We start from the raw sequence: 26,014 nt of genomic DNA, 5'->3' as shown, positions 1-26,014 counted from the left end.
ATCAAAATAAAATGAAATATTACTCAACCCTTAAAAGGAAGGAAATTTTGACATACCCTATTACATAGATGAAATTTAAAGACATTATGTTAAGTGAAAAGAATATAGGCACATTATACAGACACAAAAGGACAATTATTGTATTACTTTGTGTTTAAAAGAGGCAACTATAATAAGAAAATTATAGAGACAAAAATTAGAATAGATTAGCAAGGGCTGGATGGAAAGTGGAATGGGGAGTTACTTTTTAAGAGGGGACAGTCTCCGCTTGGGAGGATGAGAAAGTTCTAGAGACGGATGGTGGTGATGGTTGCACAACAGTGGAAATGTACTTAAACTGGACACTTACAAATGTTCAGAATGGTAAATTTTACATTATGTATATTTTACCACAAAAACTAATGACCAAGGATTTCCTATGCCATGCAAGAACGTTTAAAGAAGGAAACAATATAAATGCTGATGGTTTCAGACAAGGCTATGGAGCTGCTTCTGGAGGCATTTGTGTACGTTTCTCCCTTTTCCTCCCCACCCCCTCTGTCTTTCTGCCACGTACCAGTCAGCTCCCATCCTTGGTCCTTGTACTTTCCTTTCTAAATAAGAACCTCATTTTTGAGAAGTCGGGCTTCAGTTTTTAGTGGAAATTTAGGGGGAGGGTTTCTTTGAGATCCCACTTGCTCTGAGTGTCTTTGGAACAACTAATTTCCTCTCTAACAAGTAAATATTAGTTGAGGTGAGCTGATAGCCAGGACACATGTACTAGTAAGCTTTCAAAATGACGTGCAAAGTAGGTTAAAGATAAACTTGTGATACACAGCCAAGCTGGACACAGGCAACTGGTGCATTTGACACAGTGGAATTCGTGGAGATTGGGACTGAATAGAGACATTTCACAAAAGCCATATTTGCAGTTCAGTATTGCACTGATAACATTTCAAAACGGAGGCAGACGTGTTGTGGTCTTAGCAGCTGACGCAACAAAACCAGGTATCAGAGAACAGGGGTAGGGCAGGGTAGAGGAGTGGAAGAGAGCAATTGTATAACATTCAGGAGCAAACATAACCCCCGTCAATCAGGGGGTATTTATTGTTCCACATCCTTTGATTTCCTGCTCCCTGGATTTTACTTTTTCCATAGAGGGCATTTGGGAAAAATTTCAGAAATAGCTCTAGGGACTAATATAAAGAGAATTCTTAGCAGGAAACTCAATGACTTCAGCTATTCAGTGCCCCCAAATAGGCACAATATTAAGTAAGCAATGGCTCAAATCAATACTTTGACTGGTTTACTCATTCAGTATCCCAGATATTTTCTTCATGAAGCCACAGAATCTTTCACCTAAAGAAGCTTGCAAAATAGGTTTGGGACCTCAGAAGTTAGGAGAAAAAATACTTATGCAAATACAAACAACATAAGCTGTTGTCATTTGTTGTTCTCATTTACTCCTTTAGTTTTGGGGGGTTTTGGATTCTAATTCTGCGTGCGTATGTTTGGTGAAGGAAAATGCAGCATTTATTGTAAAGGCACCAGTACAAGGAGGGTGGGTGACTAGTGTTCTAAAACCCTGCCCTAGGGAACCTGGACCTAGAGAGGTGGGCTGGGGGAAGTGGGAAGGAGGCTCAAGAGGGAGGGGATATATGTACACTTACAGCTGATTCATTTTGTTGTACAGCAGAAACTAACACCACATTGTAAAGCAATTATACACCAACAAAACAATACAAAAACAAGAAAGGGAATCTGTTTCCTATTTTATGCCTGGAGAAACAAGCATAAATTATCTGTGATTTGGGTTTAGCATCAGAGTGACCTGGGAAAAAGCTGTCTTCATTAGCAATAATATTATTATGATAGGGACAGAGTAAAGGGACAAAGTGGGTGATTAAATTCCACTAGGGGATTGTAAGTATAAAAAATACAGGCTATCCCTGTAAGTCAATGATTACTCAAAAAAGTAGGTTTGCTTAACCACAAAACAGGTTGTTTAGAAACAAAATCTTACAACAGAAGTGTGAGAAACGCTCCAAAACAATATAATAACGGTGGCATGAGACCCACATCCTGCCCAGTGAGCTCAGTAAGTTAATGATCCCTAGGGCATGCTCTTTGCACACATAAAAATAATAATTTGTAGACCTAGCTTGACCATGCCAGGACAAGAAAACTCCTCTGCCCAACCTGGAGGAGGAGCTGATGGTGGAAGCATGATGTCTACTCAAGAAAGACAGATTTTTCTGCCTCCACTTTTATTTTGATTATAAAACTGTGGCCCACAAGTTCTCGGGCATGGCATCCTCTCACCTGCTCACTTGTAAGCCTCACAAGTATCCTGTTCTAGTAAGTTATGTCTTATCTATCACTTTGCCTCTTGCTGAATTCTTTCTGTGCTGAGACATAAAGGACTATGACACCAGAGCTCTTCAGAGCCTCCAAAATGACACCAAATGGTTTCAATTATAGCTAACATTTTTATTAAGCATTTTTAATGTGTCAGATACTGTGCTAAGCACTTTACTGCATCATATCAAACAACCCTCAGAACAACCTTATGACATATTTACTATGATCCCTATTACACAGATAGGAAAATTGATATTCAGAGAGATTGGGCTACTTTTCAAGATCACATAGCTAATGAGTGGCAAGACCTTCGCTAAGACCTGAACTTCAGATCTCAAAGGTTAAAGGCTCAGTCCCACAAGACTGCCCCTACTTTAGATACCAGCTGCGACTCTTCACTCAGATTCAGTAATTCTCTCGGATGACTCACAGAACTCAGGAAGGTTCTATGCTTATTATAATTTTATTATAAAGGATATATCTCAGGAGCAACCAAATGGAAGAGATGCATAGGGTGGGTGTGGGGAGGGGAACAGCAGCACGAGACGCAGAGGAGGGCACACCATCCTGCTAGCAAATGGATATGTTTGCTAACTAACCAGCATCCACCTGCAGACACACAGCAAAGCCAACCTACGGATACCAGGTTGTGGTGGAGGAAAGTATAGCATTTATTATAGGGCACCAAAGCCAAGGAGTGGAGAGAAAAGCCACAGAACCATTCCAACTTGATCTTTGAAGTTTGGGTTTAAAAAAAAATTTTGTTTTAACTTATACGCAAATATTCTTTTCTGATTTTGTATTATTGTTATTTTATTTTTGTTTTTTGTCCATGCCATGCTGCATGTGGGAATCTTAGTTCTCTGACCAGGGATCAAATCAGTGGCCCCTGCATTGGAAGCACAGTCTTAACCTCTGGACTTCCAGGTAAGTCTCTGGGTTTTTTTCTTTTTTTTTTTAAAGGGAAGAATGAAGAGGCTGGGATTAATCATCTTCTGACATTTCTGTGACATTTCGTAATCAGAGTTTTGGGGGTAGGGATGTCTCTGGTTTACAATTCTCTGGCCAGGAGATCCAACAGATAGGAGGGCTCATCTTGCCCTGGAGAAACAATCTGAATTTGTACATTAATGATGATACCTGTAATAGCAATGTTACTACACTGACGATGTTATCTTAATGATGTAGTTGGCTCAGCAGTGAGGAATCTGCTTGAAATGCAAGAGATGCTGAACACTCAGTTTCGATCCCTGAGTTGAGAAGATCCCTTGGAGAAGGAAATGGCAACCCACTCCAGTAGCCTGGCAGGCTACAGTCCATGAGGTTGCAAAGAGTCAAACACAACTGAACACAGCACAGCTTAATGATATTATTGACAACAGCAATTTTAGTCATCTGGCTGTTTGATTAGTGTTCCGTTAGCACAGAATTGAGGTCAGAGGGGATAAGAAAAGAATAAAGTTTTGGATAGACAGATTAATCATAAACTCAGTAATGGGGGGACTTGGTTTCATGTTCACCAACTCATAAGTTCCCCAAGGCTCCTTGTTCAAAAGTTTTGAACTTTTGATTGTTGATTACATCAATCAATGTAAGGTAGGCACGATTGATTACATCATTGACCACTGGTGATTGAACTCAATCTCTAGACTCATTCATCTCTCTGAAGTTTGGGAGGTGGGGCTCAAATTTCTAATCAAGTGTGTGGCTGGCTAACTCCTCTCTTGAAACTATCTAATGGCTCATGTTGAGCCACCTTGTCACCAGAAAATGCTTTTAAGTGTCTCACTCTGCTTTTTAAGGGGCTCTAGTGAGTGTAAAGTTGGCTTAAAGCTCAACATTCAGAAAATGAAGATCATGGCATCCGGTCCCATCACTTCATGGGAAATAGATGGGGAAACAGTGGAAACAGTGTCAGACTTTATTTTTGGGGGCTCCAAAATCACTGCAGATGGTGACTGCAGCCATGAAATTAAAAGACGCTTACTCCTTGGAAGGAAAGTTATGGCCAACCTAGATAGCATATTCAAAAGCAGAGACATTACTTTGCCAACAAAGGTTCATCTAGTCAAGGCTATGGTTTTTCCTGTGGTCATGTATGGATGTGAGAGTTGGACTGTGAAGAAGGCTGAATGCCGAAGAATTGATGCTTTTGAACTGTGGTGCTGGAGAAGACTCTTGAGAGTCCCTTGGATTGCAAGGAGATCTAACCAGTCCATTCTGAAGGAGATCAGCCCTGGGATTTCTTTGGAAGGAATGATGCTAAAGCTGAAACTCCAGTACTTTGGCCACCTCATGCGAAGAGTTGACACACTGGAAAAGACTCTGATGCTGGGAGGGATTGGGGGCAGGAGGAGAAGGGGATGCCAGAGGATGAGATGGCTGGATGGCATCACTGACTCAATGGACGTGAGTCTGGGTGAACTCCGGGAGTTAGTGATGGACAGGGAAACGTGGCGTGCTACAATTCATGGGTCACAGAGTTGGACACGACTGAGTGACTGAACTGAACTGAACTGAACTGAGTGAATGTTAGTTACTCAGTTGTGTCCAGCCCTTTGCAACCCCATGGAGCATAGCCTGCCATGATCCTCTGTCCATGGAATTCTCCAGGCAAGAATACTGGAGTGGGTTGCCATTCCCTTTACCAGGGGATCTTTCTGACCTAGGAACTGAACCCTGGTTTCCTGCACTGCAGGCATATTCTTTAGACTCTGAGCCATGAGGGAAGCCCTAAGGGGATCTACGTGGTCTCTTGAATTTCTCAATCAGTAATCTTCTGCTCCAGGAGTATATGGGTCTGTAGTCCCCTTGTGGCTTTCATGAGCTACGTCCACTACTTTCCACAGCTTTTCCCAACCTGAGATCTGAGCTGTGCCATATTTGGCCATCTGAGCTCCAAGTTAGGCAACACAGGGACCAAGCAGACAGCTCCCACACTGGTTAAAATGTTGAAAATTAGGTCCACTCTTCCTTCTCTAGTTCACAGAAGAAAACTGGGAAATGGGTAGCTACTCCCCTAAACTACTATCTGCCATGATGAGGAAAGGGTGGGGCAGGGACAAGTAAAAGCACCATAAAACTTCTTCTACTTTGCATGTGGCTTTTTTGACTGATTTGTAGAGCTCTTATTAAGCTAGTTTACCCAATCTCTGATTGTTGATTTAATGTTTACATGGGGGAAATGAGGGCCTAGAGCCTACTAATCCACCGTCTTGCTGATGTCAGTCTGACAGAAACAGAGTAAATGGACAAAAACAGGTAATTAAATAGTTAATCCCACTAGAGGATTGTAAGTAAAAAAAATATGGGACACCCCTGTAAGTTAATGATTACTAAAGACAACAGGTTTGCTTAACCATGAAACCAAGCAGGCTTGCTTAGGTATAAAACCATGCAACAGAAGCATGAAACATGTTCCCACACAAAACAATGGTGGCATGAGACCCGCATCCTGCCCAGTGAGCTCAGTAAGTTAATGATCCCTAGGGCATGCTCTTTGCACACATAAAAAACTATAATTTGTGGATCTAGCTTGACCATGTAGGGACAAGAAAACTCCTCTGCCCAACCAGGAGGAGGAACTAATGGTGGAAGCATGATGTCTACTCAAGAGAGACAAAGATTTTTCTGCCCCCAACTTTTCCTTTGATCATAAAACTGTAGCACAGTGAGTTCCTGGGCACAGCATCCTCTTGCCCCTCTGCTTGTTAGCCTCACAAGCATCCTATTCTAATAAATCATTTCTTATCTATCACTTTGCCTCTTGCTGAATTATTTTCTGTGCTGAGACATAAAGGACTATGGTACTGGAGCTCTGTGGAGCCGTGAAATGACACCAAATGGTTTCAAATCAAAAGGTCTTTTAGTATTATGTGACCATAGCAAATTCCCTGTGGTCTCCACCAGGTAGATAACAGGTGAAGTGGGACAAACCAGGGCTCTGGTAAAAACACGGCGAAGCTGGTGTCTATATTTCCTCCATACTGAGAGAAGGCCAGAATGTCAGAATCAAAAGGGCCTGCGATTATCCAGTCCCCACCCCCATGAAGATAGGGGCCAATGAGGGTTATCACCGCACCCCATACCCTGAGCCAATTGAGATCTGAGATGAAGTGTGTGAATGAAAAATGTCATCTGCCAGATCAGTAAGCAAAGCATGCTTCATCCATCAAACTAGTAACCATTGCAGCCACCTCCCACTGTGTGCCCTGAGGGAATTCAGAACAGAGAAAGCAGGACACTGGCACTGGATAGCTAAGATGCACGTGAAAGGAAGGATTTCAATGAGCCCAGATTCTTGCATCCTCCTAAACATAGAAAACCGCTAAATTCACTAACTTGAGGTGTCTTGTTTTCTTTAGTTAGCAGTAAACTTCTAGTCAAGGCTATGGTTTTTCCAGTGGTCATGTATGGATTTGAGAGTTGGACTGTGAAGAAAGCTGAGCACCGAAGAATTGATGCTTTTGACTGTGGTGTTGGATAAGACTCTTGAGAGTCTCTTGGACTGCAAGGAGATCCAACCAGTCCATCCTAAAGGAGATCAGTCCTGGGTGTTCATCAGAAGGACTGATGCTAAAGCTGAAACTCTGGTACTTTGGCCACCTCATGCGAAGAGTTGACTCACTGGAAAAGACTCTGATGCTGGGAGGGATTGGGGGCAGGAGGAAAAGGGGACGACAGAAGATGAGATGGCTGGATGGCATCATCAACTTGATGGACATGAGTTTGGGTAAACTCTGGGAGTTGGTGATGGACAGGGAGGCCTGGCGTGCTGCAATTCATGGGGTCACAAAGAGTTGGACATGACTGAGCGACTGAACTGAACTGAATCTTTTAATGGGCTTCCCTGGTGGCGCAGACGGTAAAAAATCCTCCTTCAGTGCAGGGTACCTGGGTTCAATCCCTGTGTTCGGAAGATCCCCTGGAGAAGGAAATGGCTACCCACTCCAGTATTCTTGCCTGGAAAATCCCATGGACAGTTCCAACTACCTGCTTTTTATTGCGGAAACTCCTATATATCCTGGTTCCTCCCTGACCTCTTCAGAGCAGTCCCTCAGAGCTATCTGAGAGGCTGTTTTCCAGGCTTAAGTCCTCAGTCTTGTCTGCCAAATAAAACATAATTCTTAACTTCTAGATTGTGTTTTTATTTTTCAGTCAACAAGTGTTTTTCTCTCCCTTCTCAGGAAAAAGTTAACTGCTCACGTTGAAAGTAATTTTACAGTCTGCTAAACACTTTCCCTTTTGTTTTCTTACTCAATTTTCAACCACCCTGAGAGATGGGTGCTATTAACCCATTGTACAGATAAGGCAACTGGGTGTGGAAGAGCTGCAGATTTCTTCTCGGCCACATAGTTTATCTAATGACAGTCAGAACTTCCCTTTGAAAACCTATTTCTGTAGGTTTCCCCTTGCTGAATTCTTTTCTGTACTGAGACATAAAGGACTACGGTACTGGGGCTCTTCAGAGCCCTGAAATGACACCAAATGGTTTCAACTCTAAAGATATTTTAATAATATGTGACCATAGCTGTAATTCTGCCAGTGGCTAAAGTGATATATGCAGTGTGGAGTCCCCTTCTCTTCCTCCATGGACAAAGAGCCTGTGGGTTCTTCCTAAAGGTGACAGAACTGGGAAAGCCAGATTCCAGGACAATAAAGGAGTTCTGATATTCAGGGTCATTTCTGATGGATGATACAGCAGTGATGCAAGTCCCACATGATGAGGACAGGGTCTAATGGTCACAGGCTTTGTCCCAGTAAGTGCAAAGAAAAGTGTCAGCTCTCAAGCCAGAGGTACCACTCACAAGGAGCAACTGAAAGTGTTTTTTTACTTAGAAGACCAGCACCTAGGCCTTCCAGCTTCAAGGCTCTGATTCTGGGCTCCCAACTTTCTTCTCTTGCCACAGGCTCAGGCATTCCACTTGCCGGGTTAAATGCTTGATTAGACCCTCTGGTAACAAGTACAGAGCTTCACTTTCTCACTGCCTTAGGACACAGAGGACAGAAACTCTGGGCTTTTGAAAAGTTTGGGAAAATAGAGGGAAGAGAAATAATACATGTGAGAAAAAGGCAAATCTTACAAAGACCTGATAATCACCTGTTACTTTATCTTGAGTGTCCAGGTCCCTGCTATAATCAGGGCCTTGCAGAGGAGAAGGAAGACTCCAGCCCATTCCATTAGCTAAGGGTCACTTTACCTAAGGGGGAAAAAAGGTCAAAACAAGATATCACAATTGTGGTATCATTTGCTTATATATTCAGTAAACTTTTTTATATAAAAATTTTCAGACTCAAAGAAAAGGACACCCATATATACCACCAACAAGCTTCAACAACTGTTAATATTTTTGCCATATTTGCTTCAGTTCAGTTCAGTTCAGATCAGTTGCTCAGTCGTGTCCGACTCTTTGTGACCCCATGAATCGCAGCACACCAGGCCTCCCTGTCCATCACCATCTCCTGGAGTTCACTCAAACTCACGTCCATCGAGTCGGTGATGCCATCCAGCCATCTCATCCTCTGTCGTCCCCTTTTCCTCCTGTCCCCAATCCCTCCCAGCATCAGAGTCTTTTCCAGTGAGTCAACTCTTCACATGAGGTGGCCAAAGTACCGGAGTTTCAGCTTTAGCATCATTCCTTCCTAAGAACACCCAGGGTTGATCTCTTTCAGAATGGACTGGTTGGATCTCCTTGCAGTCCAAGGGACTCTCAAGAGTCTTCTTGAATACCACAGTTCAAAAGCATCAACTCTTTGGCGCTCAGCTTTCTTCACAGTCCAACTCTCACGTCCATACATGACCACTGGAAAAACCATAGCCTTGACTAGACGGACCTTTGTTGGCAAAGAAATGTCTCTGCTTTTGAATATGCTATCTAGGTTGGTCATAACTTTCCTTCCAAGGAGTAAGTGTCTTTTAATTTCATGGCTGCAGTCATCATCTGCAGTAATTTTGGAGCCCCCAAAAATAAAATCTGACACTGTTTCCCCATGTATTTTTCATGAAGTGATGGGACCGGATGCCATGATCTTCGTTTTCTGAATGTTGAGCTTTAAGCCAACTTTTTCACTCTCCACTTTCACTTTCATCAAGAGGCTTTTTAGTTCCTCTTCACTTTCTGCCATAAGGGTGGTGTCATCTGCATATCTGAGGTTATTGATATTTCTCCCGGCAATCTTGATTCCAGCTTGTGCTTCTTCCAGCCCAGCGTTTCTCATGATGTACTCTGCATAGAAGTTAAATAAACAGGGTGACAATGTACAGCCTTGACGTACTTCTCTGTATATAATACACTTCATCAAATTAAAGGTGACATTGACTATAAGACACTCCATTATTTTATTTAAAAAAAAAGAAGAAAACACTGCCATTTAATTGTTAAAACTACCAATTTCTAAGATACATTCCAATTTCAGGATATTAAAAATGTAAAAAAAAAGTGTGTCTAAAGAGTACGTATTGCATGATTCCATTATGTGATGGTCTAGATTAAGTAAAACTAATCTATGGTGAAAGAGATCATCAGAACAGTGGTTCCCTCAGTGGGGCAGGAGAGGGGATTCATTGTGAAGAGCCAGGAGAAAATTTCCTGGGGAAAATATTCTGTATTTTGATAGAGTAATGGCATTTGTCAAAAGTCATGTAACTGTAACACTTAAGGTCTTTATGTAATATATAATATATTTTATACCTCAATTAAAAATTAAAGTAACAAATTGCATATAATCAGTTTTGTTTTACTAGAACATTACAGTAAATTTTTTAGCATGCATCTCCAAAAAATAAGAACATTCTACTACATAACTACAGTACTATTGTAGCATACCTAAAATTTACCAATAGTTCCTTGCTGCTGCTGCTGCTGCTGCTAAGTCGCTTTAGTTGTGTCCAACTCTGTGCGACCCCACAGACGGCAGCCCACCAGGCTCCCCCATCCCTGGGATTCTCCAGGCAAGAACACTGGAGTGGGTTGCCATTGCCTTCTCCTTAGCCCATATTCAAATCTCTTGAACAGTAATTATTTTATTTTCTTTGCTTTTAAACTTAATATAAAATAAAACACATTTGAAAAGTGAAAAGTATGGGCTTTCCTGGTATCTTAGACAGTAAAGAATCTGCCTGCAATGCAGGAGACTCAAGTTGGACCCCTGGGCTGGGAAGATGCCCTGGAGAAGGGAATGTCAATCCACTCCATTATTCTTGCCTGGAGAATTCCATGAACTAAGGACCTGGTGAGCTATAGTCCGTAATGTTGCAAAGAGTAGGACAAAACTGAGCAACTAAAACACATTTACGGAAAGCTATACCAAACATACATATCAGTTCAGTTCAGTTCAGTCACTCAGTCATGTCCGACTCCTTGCGACCCCATGAATTGCAGCACGCCAGGCCTCCCTGTCCATCACCAACTCCCGGAGTTTACCCAAACTCATGTGCATTGAGTTGGTGATGCCATCCAGCCATCTCATCCTCTGTCGTCCCACTAACCTCCCTCCCCTAATCCCTCCCAGCATCAGGGTCTTTTCCAATGAGTCGACTCTTCTCATGAGGTGGCCAGAGTATTGGAGTTTCAGCCTCAGCATCAGTCCTTCATTAGTGATTATTGTAAAGTGAATACTCTTATAGCCACCACTCAGGAAAAGAGATGAAACTTTGCTGGCCTCCATCTGTATGACTCATCTCAATCACAAACACCACTTCTTCAAAGAGACCAAAAATCTAAGCAAGATTCCCTGAGTTTTTGCACGTTGATAACATGTTGTTCGTTTTTTTGCCCCTTTACCCGGTTGGATACTCAGTTCAGTCGGATACAAAGCCTTTGATTTATGTTTCTTTCCTTGATTATCTTATATATATGACTTATCATTTTCTTTTGGCATAAAGCACTATTGTTGAAAGTTTAATGAAAAATCTACTTTTCTTTCCATCAAAGTTCACTTGGCCCTCTTGCCTTGGTGCAAAAAAAAGGGGGGAGGTGCAATTTAATTCTTTTCCTTTAAGGTCTAGAATATTTCTTGGTGTTGGTCATTTTGGGTCAAAGGTGTGCCTCTTCAATATGTAGTTTCAAATCTTATTTCAAGACAATTTTCTTGAATTACAGTTTTTAGTACTTGTCATATTGTTCCCTTGTTTCATTTTCTTTCAGAGTTGTGCTTAGTCACAAGGTGGTGTCTGACTTTTTGCTACCCCATTGACTGTAGCCCTCCAGGCTCCTCTGTCCATGGGGATCCTCCAGGCAAGAATACTGGAGTGGGTTGCCATGCCCTCCTCCAGGGGATCTTCCCAATTCAGGGATCGAACCCAGGTCTCCCACATTGCAGGAGGATTCTTTACCAACTGAGCCACCAGGGAAGCCCTGTTATAATATGTTGGATCTCATTTACATGGCTTCACTATTTGTCAGTTTCTCTTGAATCCTTTTTCTTCCTTTCTTCTTTTAATTTAAAACTTTTTTCACTTTCTACTTCTCATAAGGCAATATCTATGATATGTATTCACTCTTTTTTCTTTTTTATTTAGTTTCATTCCTGAGATAACTTTTATTCTCAATGTTTCCTGAGATTTATTGCTTAACTGCTATAATTGTCTAGTTCTTATGTTAACTTTTGATATCTTGTATCTTTTGAATCGAGACCCTTTGTACTCATTCAATATTGGAGCTGGCAAAAGGCCTGTTTCTTCAACTGCTTTGCTCAAATCAGCCCATTCTGCCTTTCTATGAATACCCTTTTGCTGGCCCATCAGAAGCCCTGTTTCTTCCCTGTGCTTTCTTCTGCATAAATGTAAATATCCCACAGATCTTGTAGTGCTGGTGAAACAGGAGGGAAAGGGACAGGTCATAACTTTTAAAAGAATGACATAGACATAGGACATGACAAAACCTGATTAGAACCAACTGGGTCCAAGATGGTGGAAGATTGGACTTCCATGGGACCTTGTTGATCCTCACTGTAATCTCTCTGTAAAACATTAGCCTGTGCTAAACAACACACCCACCAGTGTCATGACAGTTCCAAGGCTAACCATAAAAGACCAAAAAGTGTGTGGTGGCCCAATTCCTGGAAATCTCTCTGTCTCCTTCCCCAAAACTTGGTATAATACCCCCACTCGTTAGCCTATAAGACTACCCAGCCCGTGCAAAACTAATCGTGCCATATTTTGGCACTCTCTCACCTTGGGAGATGGCCCGCACTCTGTGGAATGCGTTTCTCTCTAAATAAGTCCACCTCTTACCTATCAGTTTGTCTCTCACTTTCTGAAATGAGACGTCAAGCATCTGAGCTTCTTTAAGTCCTGAGGCCAGGTGTGTGATCTCAGTTAAAAAGCCATGGAAATAATAAGCGACCACCTACCGGAAAAATTCAGGGAAGGTCAAAAGGAGAGGCTGCATGTCCTACCACCTCCCAGAATCCTTGCCGGTGTTCATCTTGGCTGAGCAATACGTGCACCACCAGGAAGAACCGAGTCAGAATGATTGGCCAAAGACGACCTGGAAACTAATCCCACCACCATAAAACCCAAGACTGTGAACCATATGGCAAAATAGTTCTTCTGGGTTCCCTCATCCTACTGCTCTCAGCACGGGCGTGCCTTCCCAATAAAATCTGTTGCTTTGTCGGCAGATGTGTCTCCTCAGACACCTCATTTCCAGTGTTAGGCAAGAGCCCATTTTTGAGCCCTGGAAGGGATCCCCCTTCCTGCAACACTGCTGCTTTGTATTTCCAGTATTGTTAGGGAGGGAAAAAGCCAGGAGAGTTCAGGAAGAAAATATTATATTTGCTTCCATGGCCAGACCAGGACCAAGTACCAAGTACCTGACTCACATTTAGGTGTGAAGAGGAGAAGGTGTTTCCCAGAAGACAAGCTACCACGTTTTTAAAATTCTATACCAAAGAAACAGAAACCCAACAGATGCTCACTACAGTGTTCCATGTAATATTTCATTTGACGAGTTCCATTATTAAAAAAAAAAAACGAATCTAAACACTCAGTTCAGTTCAGTCACTCAGTCGTGTCTGACTCTTTGTGACCCCATGAATCGCAGCACGCCAGGCCTCCCTGTCCATCACCAACTCCCGGAGTTCACTCAGACTCACGTCCATCGAGTCAGTGATGCCATCCAGCCATCTCATCCTCTGTTGTCCCCTTCTCCTCCTGCCCCCAATCCCTCCCAGCATCAGAGTCTTTTCCAATGAGTCAGCTCTTCACATGAGGTGGCCAAAGTACTGGAGTTTCAGCTTTAGCATCATTCCTTCCAAAGAAATCCCAGGGCTGATCTCCTTCAGAATGGACTCATCTGAGATCATGCAATTACATGACTTGTCCTTTAAACCTATTTATTGTTTTTTTTTTAATTTTTAATGAAAAAAAATTTTTTGGCCACACAGCACACAGCATGCAGGATCTTCTTTCCCCAACCAGAGAACAAACCTGTGCCCGTTGCAGTGGAAGTGTGGAGTCTTAACTACTGAACTGTCAGGGAAGTCCCTAACCCTATCTGTTTTAAAGTTAATTTTTATTTATGAACAAATAATTTACAAATGCATTCCTTTACAAGAGATCCACACATACATAAGGTTTAAGTCCTGTTTGGACACTCCTCACCAACACAAGTCTCCTGGCTTTTTCTTCTTGATGCTTGGTTGACTTTGCCCCTTCTTCAACAGACTTCTGATCCATGACTCTCTGCCTTGCTGAAGTCATTTTAACATTAACCAGAGTTCAATGTAGTTAGAAAAGTGAATCCATTAACAACTATTTTGGAGAATTATTTGAGCTGCTCTTGTCCTCCATTTGTACAAAAATGTAAAACTTGAGAACGGTTGGGAATGTTAGGAATTTAGCCTTTTCTCTGTTGTCTAGCGGGGTGGGCACCTTGAGGCATGATTCATCTCTGATCAGCAAGACTACTGTTTCATCATAGCATTGGTAACTAATGGACGTTTTGACCTAGCCATCACAAGGTTTATTGAGATTGTTTTAATTAGGGTGCATTCTGACTCAAGTTGCAGAAAATCATCCTCACATTGACTTTTTATTTATTTAAAAAATGTATATTTATTTATGGCTATGCTGGACCTGTGTTGCTGTGTGCAGGCTTTCTTTAGGTGTAGGGGGGGGCTACTCTAGTTGCAGTGCTCAGGTTTTTCATTGTGGTGGCTTCTCTTGCTATGGTGCATAGGCTCAGTAGTTGTGGCCGATGGGCTTAGATGCCCCGTGGCATATGGAATCTTCCCCGGCCAGGAATTGAACCCATGTCCCAAGCATTGGCAGGCAGACTCTTAACCACTGGATCACCAGGGAAGTCCCACATTGACTTTTATTTTTTTAATTAAAAAAAATTTGTGTGTCTGTTATTTATTTATTATTTTTTGTTTCCCTGGGTCTTTGTTGCCACAAGCAGGCTTTCTCTAGTTGTGGCGAGTGGGGCGGGGCTGCTCTTCATTGAAGTGCAGGGGCTTCTCATTGGTGGAAAGCGTCAGCTCTAGGGTGCACAGACTTCAGGAGCTGTGGCTCTCAGGCTCTAAAGTGCAGTCTCGTGTACCTGTGGTGGATTCATTTCGATATTTGGCAAAACCAATACAATATTGTAAAGTTTAAAAAGAAAATAAAATTTTTAAAAAAATTAAAAAAAAAATAAAGTGCAGTCTCAGTAGTAGTGGCACATGGGCTTAGTAGCCCAGTGACTTGTGCTATGTTCCCAGACCAGGGATCAAACCCATGTCCTTTGCATTGGAAAGCAGATTCTTAACCACTGGACCACCAGGAAGGGCTTCCCTGATAACTCAGTTGGTAAAGAGTCTGCCTGCAACGCAGGAGACCCTAGTTCGATTCCTGGGTTGGGAAGATCCTCTGGAGAAGGGATAGGCTACCCACTCCAGTATTCATGGGCTTCCCTTGTGGCTCAGCTGGTAAAGAATCTGCCCACAATGAGGGAGACCTGGGTTTGTTCCCTGGAGAAGGGAAAGGCTACCCACTCCAGTCTTCTGGCCTGGAGGATTCCATGGACTGTGTAGTGCATGGTGTCGCAAAGAGTTGGACAAGACTGAGCGACTTTCACTTTCCACCAGGAAAGTCCGTTACATTGGCTTTTTTAAAAAGGGATATATTGACTCATGGAACTAGAAATTGTAGAGGTACTTGGCACTTCAGGAGTCACTAGATTCAGGGCTCAAATCAGGTCTTGGCAATATGCTTTGCCAACTCCGGAGGGCCTCATTATATTGTGTGGCATGAGTCCAACACTGTGTACTTTTGGCAGTGCCCCTGGAGTCCTGTGCTTTGGGTCCCTCTCTTTGTTCTGTTTTCTCTGTTTGTCGACTCCCCCTTAAAGACCTCCCTTCCAGGCCTCAGGAAAGTCTGGTCAAGACTCACTGACTGATCCGGTCACAGGACCAGCCCTGAGCCAGTCACTGAGGCAGGAAGGTGGGTGATCGGCTGGTGCCTGGTCAAGGTCAGCATCTTCTGCAGAACCCCTTGAATGAAGAGGGAAGGAGGAGGGAATCAGGTGTGGTTAACAGAGTGGGTTATGACAAGGCTAGCTCAGCTCTGCTTATTTTGCACCCCTTCTTATGAGGCATCATAGTGGTTGAGAATGTGGGCTATGGAGCCAGATGACTTTGGTTCTAATATTGGCTTTGCCATTTAAGGGCTGTATGACCTTGGGCGAGTTAACAAACCTCTGGCCTCAGCTTTCTTATCTGAAAAGTAGGGGATGATAGCATATCCCCCACAAGATTGTTGTGACATCAAATTAATTAACTATGCATACAGCACTTAGAGGCTTCCCTGATAGCTCAGATGGTAAAGAATCTACCTTCAATGCAGGATACCTGGGTTTGATCCCTGCAAAGAGTTGGGCACAACTGAGCAACTAACTTACAACAAAACAACAGCAACACTTAGAAGAGTGACTGGCTTGGGACAAGATCCAGAGAAGCCTTTGCTCTTACTGAGAGAGATTTAATTATCTGGAGGGAGAGTAAGAAAAATTCTCTGTATAGCAAGTACTGAACAAAGAGGGTAGGGTTCCTTGGCCTAAGGCTGTGATGCAGTAATTGGAAGAGGTCCCTTTCAAAAGCTTAGTTTAGAATGAGGAGCTTCCAGGTTCAGTGCATTTGGATACTTGGGGCTGGTTCACAGAGATCTGGAGGTAAGGGCCTCACTGCTGAATGCCAGGGGGAACGATTCATTGTGAGATTCACAACAAGTAGACTCTGATTCATGATTTTGCTGCCAGCCTGGGGAGCAGCAACTGCTTCAATTTGTGACAAAACAAACTGATTTTATTTATAATTCTCCTCTCCTCTTAACACAGCCATTCCACAAATGATTCAGGTTGCAACTATAAGCTGATGGGGGGTTCCCTGGAGAAAGAGAACCAGGCATGGCTTTTTTGACACAAGGGAAACCATTTTTGGCCTAAGTCATTTTGTTATGTGCGTCCCATGTGGCGCAGTGGTAAAGAATCCGACCACCAATGCCGGAGATGTAAGAGACACGGGTTCGATCCCTAGGTCAGAAAGATGCCCTGGAGTAGGCAACAGCAATCCATTCTACCCACTGCAGTATTCTTGCCTGGAAAACCCCATGGACAGAGGATCCTGGTGGGCTACAGTCCACAGGCTTGCAAAGAGTAGGACGTGATTGAACACACACACACACACATTTTGTGATCGAATCCTGGCCACAATGCTTGTCCTTGAACAGATCTCTAATTAATGATCTTAAAGGAACAAAAGAATGCAGAAACAAACAACTGTTGTCTGGCAAGAGAATCTTGGCACTAGCAAAGATATTAGTTGCAAAGAATCCCAATTCTGTTTCAATAGTAAAGATTAGCCTGAAGTGCTCAATCACCAGGCAAACTGGAACTTGAGGGATGATGATGTTGACCTTTTCTAACCCTTGTGACTTCATTCAACAGAAACTTGGACTCTGCTTATTTCCCAAGCCCCTTCATGAATATGCATGTATGCTTAGCTTAAAACTTCTCCAATTTTGCTGTTAAGGGAGACACTGCTTTGGGAAAGAGCCCTAGAGTTCTCCCTACTTGCTGCAAGCAATAATAAATCCTTCCTTCTCCCAGTCTTTGGCTTTGTTGTGTCTTTTGGCTGGACACCCACTGGTTTTAGGCTAACACAACTTATGGGGAGTCTGGGGACTGTGACTGAACTTTCTTTATAATGAGTGAAAAGTGTCATTTTGAATAGCTCTTCCATCATAAATCCCAGATCTCAAACATGGCAATTAAGAGAAGCCTGAGGAACAAAAGAGGCTTGTGTTCCAAGCCTTCTCTTCAAACCCCTAAACGTTGAATTCTCTGTCCCTGTTTCTTGGCTTGGCATGTGATTTCCCCCCCACAGCCTCCTCCCACCCCTTTCTCAGCAACAATCTCCAATCCTGGCAGCAAACGAATAGCATGTGAAACTGGGCACATTTTTATTCCACAGATAGGGTTATATAAATCTTGTTTTACAGTATTTATTTTTGCCTTTTATTTCATTTGTTTCATTCAGCAGTTTGCTTGGATTCTTAACAGGCCATATCCTAGGTTGGTTTTGTTTTCTGTTTCAAGTGAAATATATCAATTCCAAGGACTTTCATTCCGGTAGTCACGTATTTATCGAGGGCCTACTACTGGCAGTTGCCCTGCCAGGTGCTATTATAATCAGAGGGCTTCTCCATAGTCTTTTAAGCTAGTTTTTTGTCCAAAAAATTCTGCTTTTGATGCCATCCTCTTTTATTTTCTTTCTTTTAAAAAAGGGGTTGGTTTAGCTAAAAGAGATAATTCTGATCCGGTTACCCCCTGTCCTGAAGGGTCAGTGCTCTGAGACTGAGACTACATCAGACTGTGTCACACTTTCTTGTCTTCCAATGTGCTTCTGAGGGCATCTTCATCTTGCTGCATATGTCTTCTTTTTTTTCCAAAGTTAACGCAACACAATGACTCTTCAGGGAAATTTCCTGGACTACTCTGATTGAGACGTTTCTCTCCCAGGCTCCCTTGAGTCCACCACTCTTGCAGAAATCATCGCAGTTGACCTGTGAATACTGCTTTACTTGTCTGACTCCATCATTAGGATAAAAGCCAGGTGGGGGCCATGTCTGGTTGGACTTGCTATCCCCTAATAGGAAAGGCAATGGCACCCCACTCCAGTACTCTTGCCTGGAAAATCCCATGGATGGAGGAGCCTGGTAGGCTGCAGTCCATGGGGTCGAGAAGAGTCGGACACGACTGAGCGACTTCATTTTCACTTTTCATTTTCATGCATTGGAGAAGGAAATGGCAACCCACTCCAGTGTTCTTGCCTGGAGAATCCCAGGGATGGGGGAGCCTGGTGGGCTGCCGTCTATGGGGTTGCACAGAGTCAGACACGACTGAAGCGACTTAGCAGCAGCAGCAATAGGAAATATAAAATCAATGAATGAGCACATGTTTACTGAGTACCTACTATGTGTCAGTCACTGTGCAAGGATCTAGGGGTACCAAAATCTAAAGGAAAGATACATACTAGATTAATAATCATACATGTCACTACACAATCTTGAACTGATCAGTGCTTTGAAGGAAAAGAACAGGATGTTAGAAGACTGTGTGGTAGGAGTCCTTGAATACTCAGGACTTTCAGCTTGGCAAGAAAGGAGAGGGAAAGCTAGCAGGTGTACTGGATGAGTCAATAGATAAATGAGGGAGTGAAGGGGAACGTCATAGCTGCCTGGTCATCATGCGCTTCTGCTGACTTGGCTTGTCCTATGTACCTTGCTCAGGTGAGAGTACTTCAACTTTTTTCTTGGAAATCCAAGCCTCTTTCATTTTCATCCTGACCTATGCCTCTTTCTAGCAATGGGTGCTTGACCTAAACAAATTGGCTATGTCATCTCTCAGGCCCTGTCCCATGTGATTAGTCTAGGGATCTTGGCAGAACTATGGAGAAATACATTTCTTTCCTTGAGCACTTGGGAGTTTGTGCTCAAGAGAGAAGAGAAAAGATGGATTGAGACAAACAGATTACTAATAATTCTTTTCCTTAGCACCTGAATCCAGACACGCCTGAAACTCATCATGTAGATACAGCTGTGAGTAAATTCACATATGTATGGCTCTTAAGTCTATTGACTAAACAATTCTCTTTATTTGGCTTAAGCTCATTTTCATAGGGCTTCAGTTAGTTGGCAATTTAAAGTGTCTCTCTCTCTCTCTTTTTTTTTTTTTGGCTATACCATGTACCTTGTGGAGATCTTAGTTCCCTGACCAGGTATTGAACCCCAGGCCCTCAGCAGTGAAAGTGCAGAGTCCTAACTACTGAACTGTCAAGGAATTCCCTAAAGTGTCTCTTTTAATACAATGATTTTAACTAATGTCACTTGTCTGCTATATCCAAAGGTAGTAGGGGAGGCCTGCTAAAGCAACTGAGGAGGTCACTGAGCCAGGAAGAGCATAACCCAAACACACCAATATTTCCTGCACCAGGAGGGATTCCTCCTCAGGTTCTACATTCTAGAGTCTCTTTCCCATAGACCCAGACCCTTGGGTCTGCATCAGTGTTTGAGTGTTATAGATGTGAAAGTCGATCATCGTGTCTGACTCTTTGCGACCCCATGAATCGCAGCACGCCAGGCCTCCCTGTCCATCACCAACTCCCAGGGTCCACCCAAACCCATGTCCTTTGAGTCAGTCGGTGATGCCATCCAACCATCTCATCCTCTGTCGTCCCCTTCTCCTCCTGCCCTCAATCTTTCCCAGCATCAGGGTCTTTTCCAATGAGTCAGATCTTCATATCAGATGGCCAAAAATTGGAGTTTCAGCTTCAACATCAGTCCTTCCAATGAACACGCAGGACTGATCTCCTTTAGGATGGACTGGTTGGATCTCCTTGCAGTCCAAGGGACTCTCAAGAGTCTTCGCCAACACCACAGTTCAAAAGCATCAATTCTTCGATGCTCAGCTTTCTTTATAGGCCAACTCTCACATCCATACATTACTACTGGAAAAAGCATAGCCTTGACTAGACGGACCTGTGTGGACAAAGTAATGTCTCTGCTTTTTAATATGCTGTCTAGGTTGGTCATAACTTTCCTTCCAAGGAGTAAAAAAGTGAAAGTCGCTCAGTTGTGTCCGACTCTTTGCGACCCGTGGACTAGTCCATGGAATTCTCCAGGCCAGAATACTGGAGTGGGTAGCTTTTCCCTTCTCCAGGGGATCTTCCCAACTCAGGGATCGAAACCAGGTCTCCCACATTGAAGGCAGATTCTTTACCAGCTGACCCACAAGGAACCATCTTTTAATTTCATGGCTGCAATCACCATCTGCAGTGATTTTGGAGCCCAAAAAAATAAAGTCAGCCACTGTTTGCACTGTTTCCCCATCTATTTGCCATGAAGTGATGGGACCAGATGCCACGATCTTCGTTTTCTGAATGTTGAGTTTTAAGCCAACTTTTTCACTCTCCTCTTTCTCTTTCATCAAGTGGCTCTTTAATTCTTCACTTTCTGCTATAATGTTGGTGTCATCTGTATATCTGAGGTTATTGATATTTATCCCGGCAATCTTGATTCCAGCTTGTGCTTCCTCCAGCCCAGCATTTTTCATGATGTACTCTGCACAGAAGTTAAATAAGCAGGTGACAATATACAGCCTTGACATACTCCTTTTCCTATTTGGAACCAGTCTGTTGTTCCATGTCCAGTTCTAACTGTTGCTTCCTGACCTGCATACAGGTTTCTCAAAAGGCAGGTCAGGTGGTCTGGTATTCCCATCTCTTTCAGAATTTTCCACAGTTTATTGTGATCCACACAAAGGCTTTGGCATAGTCAATAAAGCAGAAATAGGTGTTTTTCTGGAACTCTCTTGCTTTTTCGATGATCCAGTGGATGTTGGCAATTTGATCTCTGGTTCCTCTGCCTTTTTAAAAACCACTTGAACATCTGGAAGTTCGTGGTTCACGTATTGCTGAAGCCTGGCTTGGAGACTTTTGAGCATTATTTTACTAGCATGTGAGATGAGTGCAATTGTGTGGTAGTTTGAGTATTCTTTGGCATTGCCTTTCTTGGGACTGGAATGAAAACTGACCTATTCCAGTCCTGTGGCCACTGCTGAGTTTTCCAAATTTGCTGACATATTGAGTGTAGCACTTTCACAGCATCATCTTTCAGGATTTGGAATAGCTCAACTGGAATTCCATCACCTCCACTAGCTTTGTTCATAGTGATGCTTCCTAAGGCCCACTTGACTTCACATTCCAGGATATCTGGCTCTAGGTGAGTGAGCACACCACCGTGATTATCTGGGTCATGAAGATTTTTTTTGTACAACTCTTCTGTGTATTCTTGCCACCTCTTCTTAATATCTTCTGCTTCTGTTAGGTTCATTTCTGTCCTTTATTGAACCCATCTTTGCATGAAATGTTCCCTTCGTATCTCTAATTTTCTTGAAGAGATCTCTAGTCTTTCCCATTCTATTGTTTTCCTCTATTTCCTTGCATTGATCACTGAGGAAGGCTTTCTTATCTCTCCTTGCTATTCTTTGGAACTCTGCATTCAGATGCTTATATCTTTCCTTTTCTCCTTTGCTTTTCACTTCTCTTCTTTTCACAGCTATTTGTAAGGCCTCCTCAGACAGCCATTTTGCTTTTTTGCATTTCTTTTTCTTGGTGATGATCTTGATCCCTCTCTCCTGTACAATTTCATGAACCTCAGTCCATAGTTCACCAGGCACTCTGTCTATCAGATCTAGCCCCTAAAATCTATTTCTCACTTCCACTGTATAATCATAAGGGATTTGATTTAGGTCATATCTGAATGGTCTAGTGGTTTTCCCCACTTTCTTCAATTTAAGTCTGAATTTGGCATTAAGGAGTTCATAATCTGAGCCACAGTCAGCTCCTGGTCTTGTTTTTTGTGACTGTATAGAGCTTCTCCATCTTTAGCTGCAAAGAATATAATCAATCTGATTTCAGTGTTGACCATCTGGTGATGTCCACATGTAGACTCTTCTCTTGTGTTGTTGGAAGAGGGTGTTTTCTATGACCAGTGTATTCTCTTGGCAAAACTCTATTAGCCTTTGCCCTGCTTCATTCTGTACTCCAAGGCCAAATTTGCCTGTTACTCCAGGTGTTTCTTGACTTTCTACTTTTGCATTCCAGTCCCCTATAATGAAAAGGGCATCTTTTTTGGGTGTTAGTTCTAAAAGGTCTTGTAGGTCTTCATAGAACTCTTCAACTTCAGCTTCTTCAGCATTATTGGTCAGGGCATAGACTTGGATTACCATGCTATTGAGTGGTTTGCCTTGGAAATGAGCAGAGATCATTTTGCCATTTTTGGGATTGCATCCAAGTACTGCATTTTGGACTCTTTCATTGACTATGATGGATATTCCATTTCTTCTAAGGGATTCCTGTCCACAGTAGTAGATATAATGTTCATCTGAGTTAAATTCCCCCATTCCAGTCCATCTTAGTTCACTGATTCCTAGAATGTTGACGTTCACTCTTGCCATCTTCTCAGATACCCCACATCCAAGGTAAGGCAAACCCAAGTAAGATGGTAGGCACTGAGAGAGGGCATCAGAGGGCAGACAGACTGAAACCACAATCACAGACAACTGGCCAATCTGATCACGTGGATCACAGCCTTGTCTAACTCAATGAAACTAAGCCATGCCGTGTGGGGCCACCCAAGATGGACAGGTCTTGGTGGAGAGGTCTGACAGAATGTGGTCCACTGGAGAAGGGAATGGCAAACCACTTCAGTATTCTTGCTTTGAGAACCCCATGAACAGTATGATAAGGCAAAATGATAGGATACTGAAAGATGAACTCCCTGGGTCGGTAGGTGCCCAATATGCTACTGGAGATCAGTGGAGAAATAACTCCAGAAAGAATGAAGGGATGGAGCCAAAGCAAAAACACACCCAGTTGTGGATGTGACTGGTGATAGAAGCAGGGTCCAATGCTGTAAAGAGCAATATTGCATAGGAACCTGGAATGTCAGGTCCATGAATCAAGGCAAATTGGAAGTGGTCAAACAGGAGATGGCAAGAGTGAACATCGACATGGACTATACAGTCCATGGAATTCTCCAGGCCAGAATACTGGAGTGGGTAGCCTTTCCCTGCTCCAGGGGATCTTCCCAACCCAAGGATCAAACCCAGGTCTCCTGCACTGCAGGTGGATTCTTTACCAGCTGAGCCACCAGGGAAGCCCTTGAGTGTTGTAAGCAAACAGCAAATTAGCCAAGATAGCGGTGGTGGTCAGGCTTTCTCACCCCACAGCCTCTCGCCCCACGTTTTGTAAATACATGGTTATGTAACAGTTGAGATCACTTATAGCACTGCATATGCGCGTCACAATGTACTCACTTGGCCACAGGCCGCTTTTGTTCTGTTTGCCTATATAAGCTCCACCTGAAAAGCCCTTGTGACTGCATTATGGCTGCGTCTGCTGGGTCAACTGTGAGAGAACACGGCATGTCTGCTGCTACAGCTGCTGTGCTAGTCAGGAGAAAATAAACACGTTTGCCGTTCCTACAGCTCCTTGAGTTTTCTTCCAGCTTCTCCGCTCTCGCCTTGACTACCGTGGGTTCAGCAAACAGTGAGATACAGCAAGACAAGCGTCCAGCAATAGATGTATTGAGGGACGGCCGATAGAAGGAGATACAAATAGGAACCTTCCCAGGCCCTGGTCCAAGGTTCTGAAAAACCTCAAGCTGCTTCTATGTTGGAAGAATGTGGAATAACCTTGATTTAAGAGTGGAGAGCTGGCCGGTGAACTGGCTTTTGCTGGACTGTGTGACTCGAACCTGCAGGCTTCTGTGAGCAGCAGTGCTGGTGGGTGTGGCTGCCATCTAGTGCCAGATGTCACCTTCTGCAAGTTGTTTACTTGCTGTTTCTAGCTGAAAGGCATTTGGGGAGCCAAATGGAAGTAGGAGGTCATTACCTCTATCATCAGGAAGATGATAAAATCAGACTTTTGATATTGTCTCTAATTTATCTTATAGATACAGTCCAGAATCAAACTGATTGGATGGGATAAAAGGGCAATCATTTCACAATATAAAATTTGTGTCTCATTTCAAACCTCTAGGTTACTATGAATTTCGTAGATGCTAGATAATCTTTTTTATAAAGAAATCCTGGAATGGTCACATTTATGATTCAGGAGTCTTGTAAGAAACAGGTAGCATGCTTCAAAGGGGTGGCTGGGGAGAGTTTAATGAAAGGGCTACTCAGAAAGGATGGGAAGGGACCCAGGGAAACAATCAAGACCAGGAAAGCACTGTGGAGTTAGTGACAGTCGGAAGTAGCTAGCACTCACAGGCCAGATGGAGCAAAAAGCAGAAGAGGACCCAGAAGGACCGTTCCACAGGAGAGAGCCACTTGGCAGATGCTGTGGCCTCAGCTGTGGTTCTTGGTCGGGAAGCACACCCTTAGAGGAGGATTCACGTGAAAGCAGTGTAATAAGGAATCCTTGGACAGATGGGAAGGGGTGGGGGCGCAGAAGCAGGGGAGAGAAGGAGAGATCAGCAAGATGTTATCTCAGGCAGAGTTCTGTGGAAGGCAGTGTTAGCCTGACCCCTTAGAGGAACTTTGAGAGGTAGGTTGTTTCTCAGAAGGTCTACCTGGAGGCAAAGAGGCTTGGCATTGAGACTCTTAACTTGCCAGTCATTGGTCAGGTGGATGGGGATGAGAGGAAACAGGGGATTACCCAGGACCTGGACCTTCTAAATATTCAGTTAGGGTGAAGCTCTAACTCTGGGGCTCTGTGAGCACTACCTGGGCACAGCTGAAGGTTCTGGGTGTTAGAAGAACACGCTGAAAATCACTACAAAGGCATCCAAAGGGATCTGTGTGAAGCAAGAGCATCTGTTTCTACCGGGGATTAAGCCAGTGAGACATGATGGTTCAGTTAACTCCTGAAGGAGGAAGACACTGAGATGGATTTGGAGTACCAGAGGTTTATTTAGGGGAGAGGGTAATGTCTGATACAGGGGGGCCTCAACACAATCTGAGCTGACATTCTCAGCCAGTCCCACAGAAACTCTAAAAAAAAGATTGTCCATTAGAGGAGTTATGCAGTGGGCAGAAGTGACCAGGCCCTCGTACCCCTTGTATGCCCAGGAATTGATCAGACCAGGAAGGGCACGGATCCTGAAGATGGTACCGCTGGAGGCTCTTGGCTAAAGGTGCTCCTTGTGGCTGAATGGCAAGTTCTTTTACAAGGGAGGTCCAAATGGAGCACTCCCTCAGCTGCCACACTTAATCAAATGCAGTGTTGCTGTTGTCTCAGCCACCTCCCCAACACCAGGAAAGAAGAGCTTCCTGCACGGAGTAGAGAAATGAGAGGCGGAGGGACCTCCCTGGTGGTCCACTGGTTAAGAATCTGCCTTCCAATGCAAAGGATGTGGGTTCGACCCCTGGTTAGGGAATTAAGACTGAGTCTACATGCTGCAACCAAAGTCCAAACATCACAAAAAAGATCCCATGCCCTGCAACTAAGACCCAGTGCAGCCACATAGATGAAATAAATAAATATTAAAAGAAAAGAAACAATAGGCCCAGAGAGAAGTGTTGTCTTGGTGGCTCACTTGAGTACATAGATTCAGCTACAGCTGAAGCCCAGTCGCATGCTTGGCTTTTTTGGTTATGTGAACCAGTGAACAGTCTTTCTGCGTAAG

The 26,014-nt window shown here is 43.4% G+C and overlaps 1 long non-coding RNA gene across 2 annotated transcripts in view; it reads left to right on the top strand.

The window, feature by feature from the left end:
- LOC147353145 (uncharacterized) overlaps positions 1 to 23,993 on the top strand; it is a 30,879-nt gene extending 6,886 nt beyond the window's left edge. Inside the window, exons 2-3 of one of the 2 annotated variants that reach the window (XR_015145430.1) lie at positions 3,200 to 3,267; positions 23,891 to 23,993. This is a non-coding gene — a long non-coding RNA (uncharacterized LOC147353145). Of the gene's footprint in view, positions 1 to 3,199; positions 3,268 to 6,704; positions 7,477 to 23,890 lie in introns of those variants that run through there. The other variant, XR_015145429.1, reaches the window with a different exon arrangement.
- Positions 23,994 to 26,014: the final 2,021 nt, after the last annotated feature.

This window comes from Bos grunniens, chromosome 18 (assembly GCF_055505025.1).
Source record: "Bos grunniens cultivar Pamir isolate PY7600 chromosome 18, Bosgru_T2T1.0, whole genome shotgun sequence".
NCBI lineage: Eukaryota > Metazoa > Chordata > Mammalia > Artiodactyla > Bovidae > Bos > Bos grunniens.
This window is presented reverse-complemented; position numbering and strand designations above follow the sequence as displayed.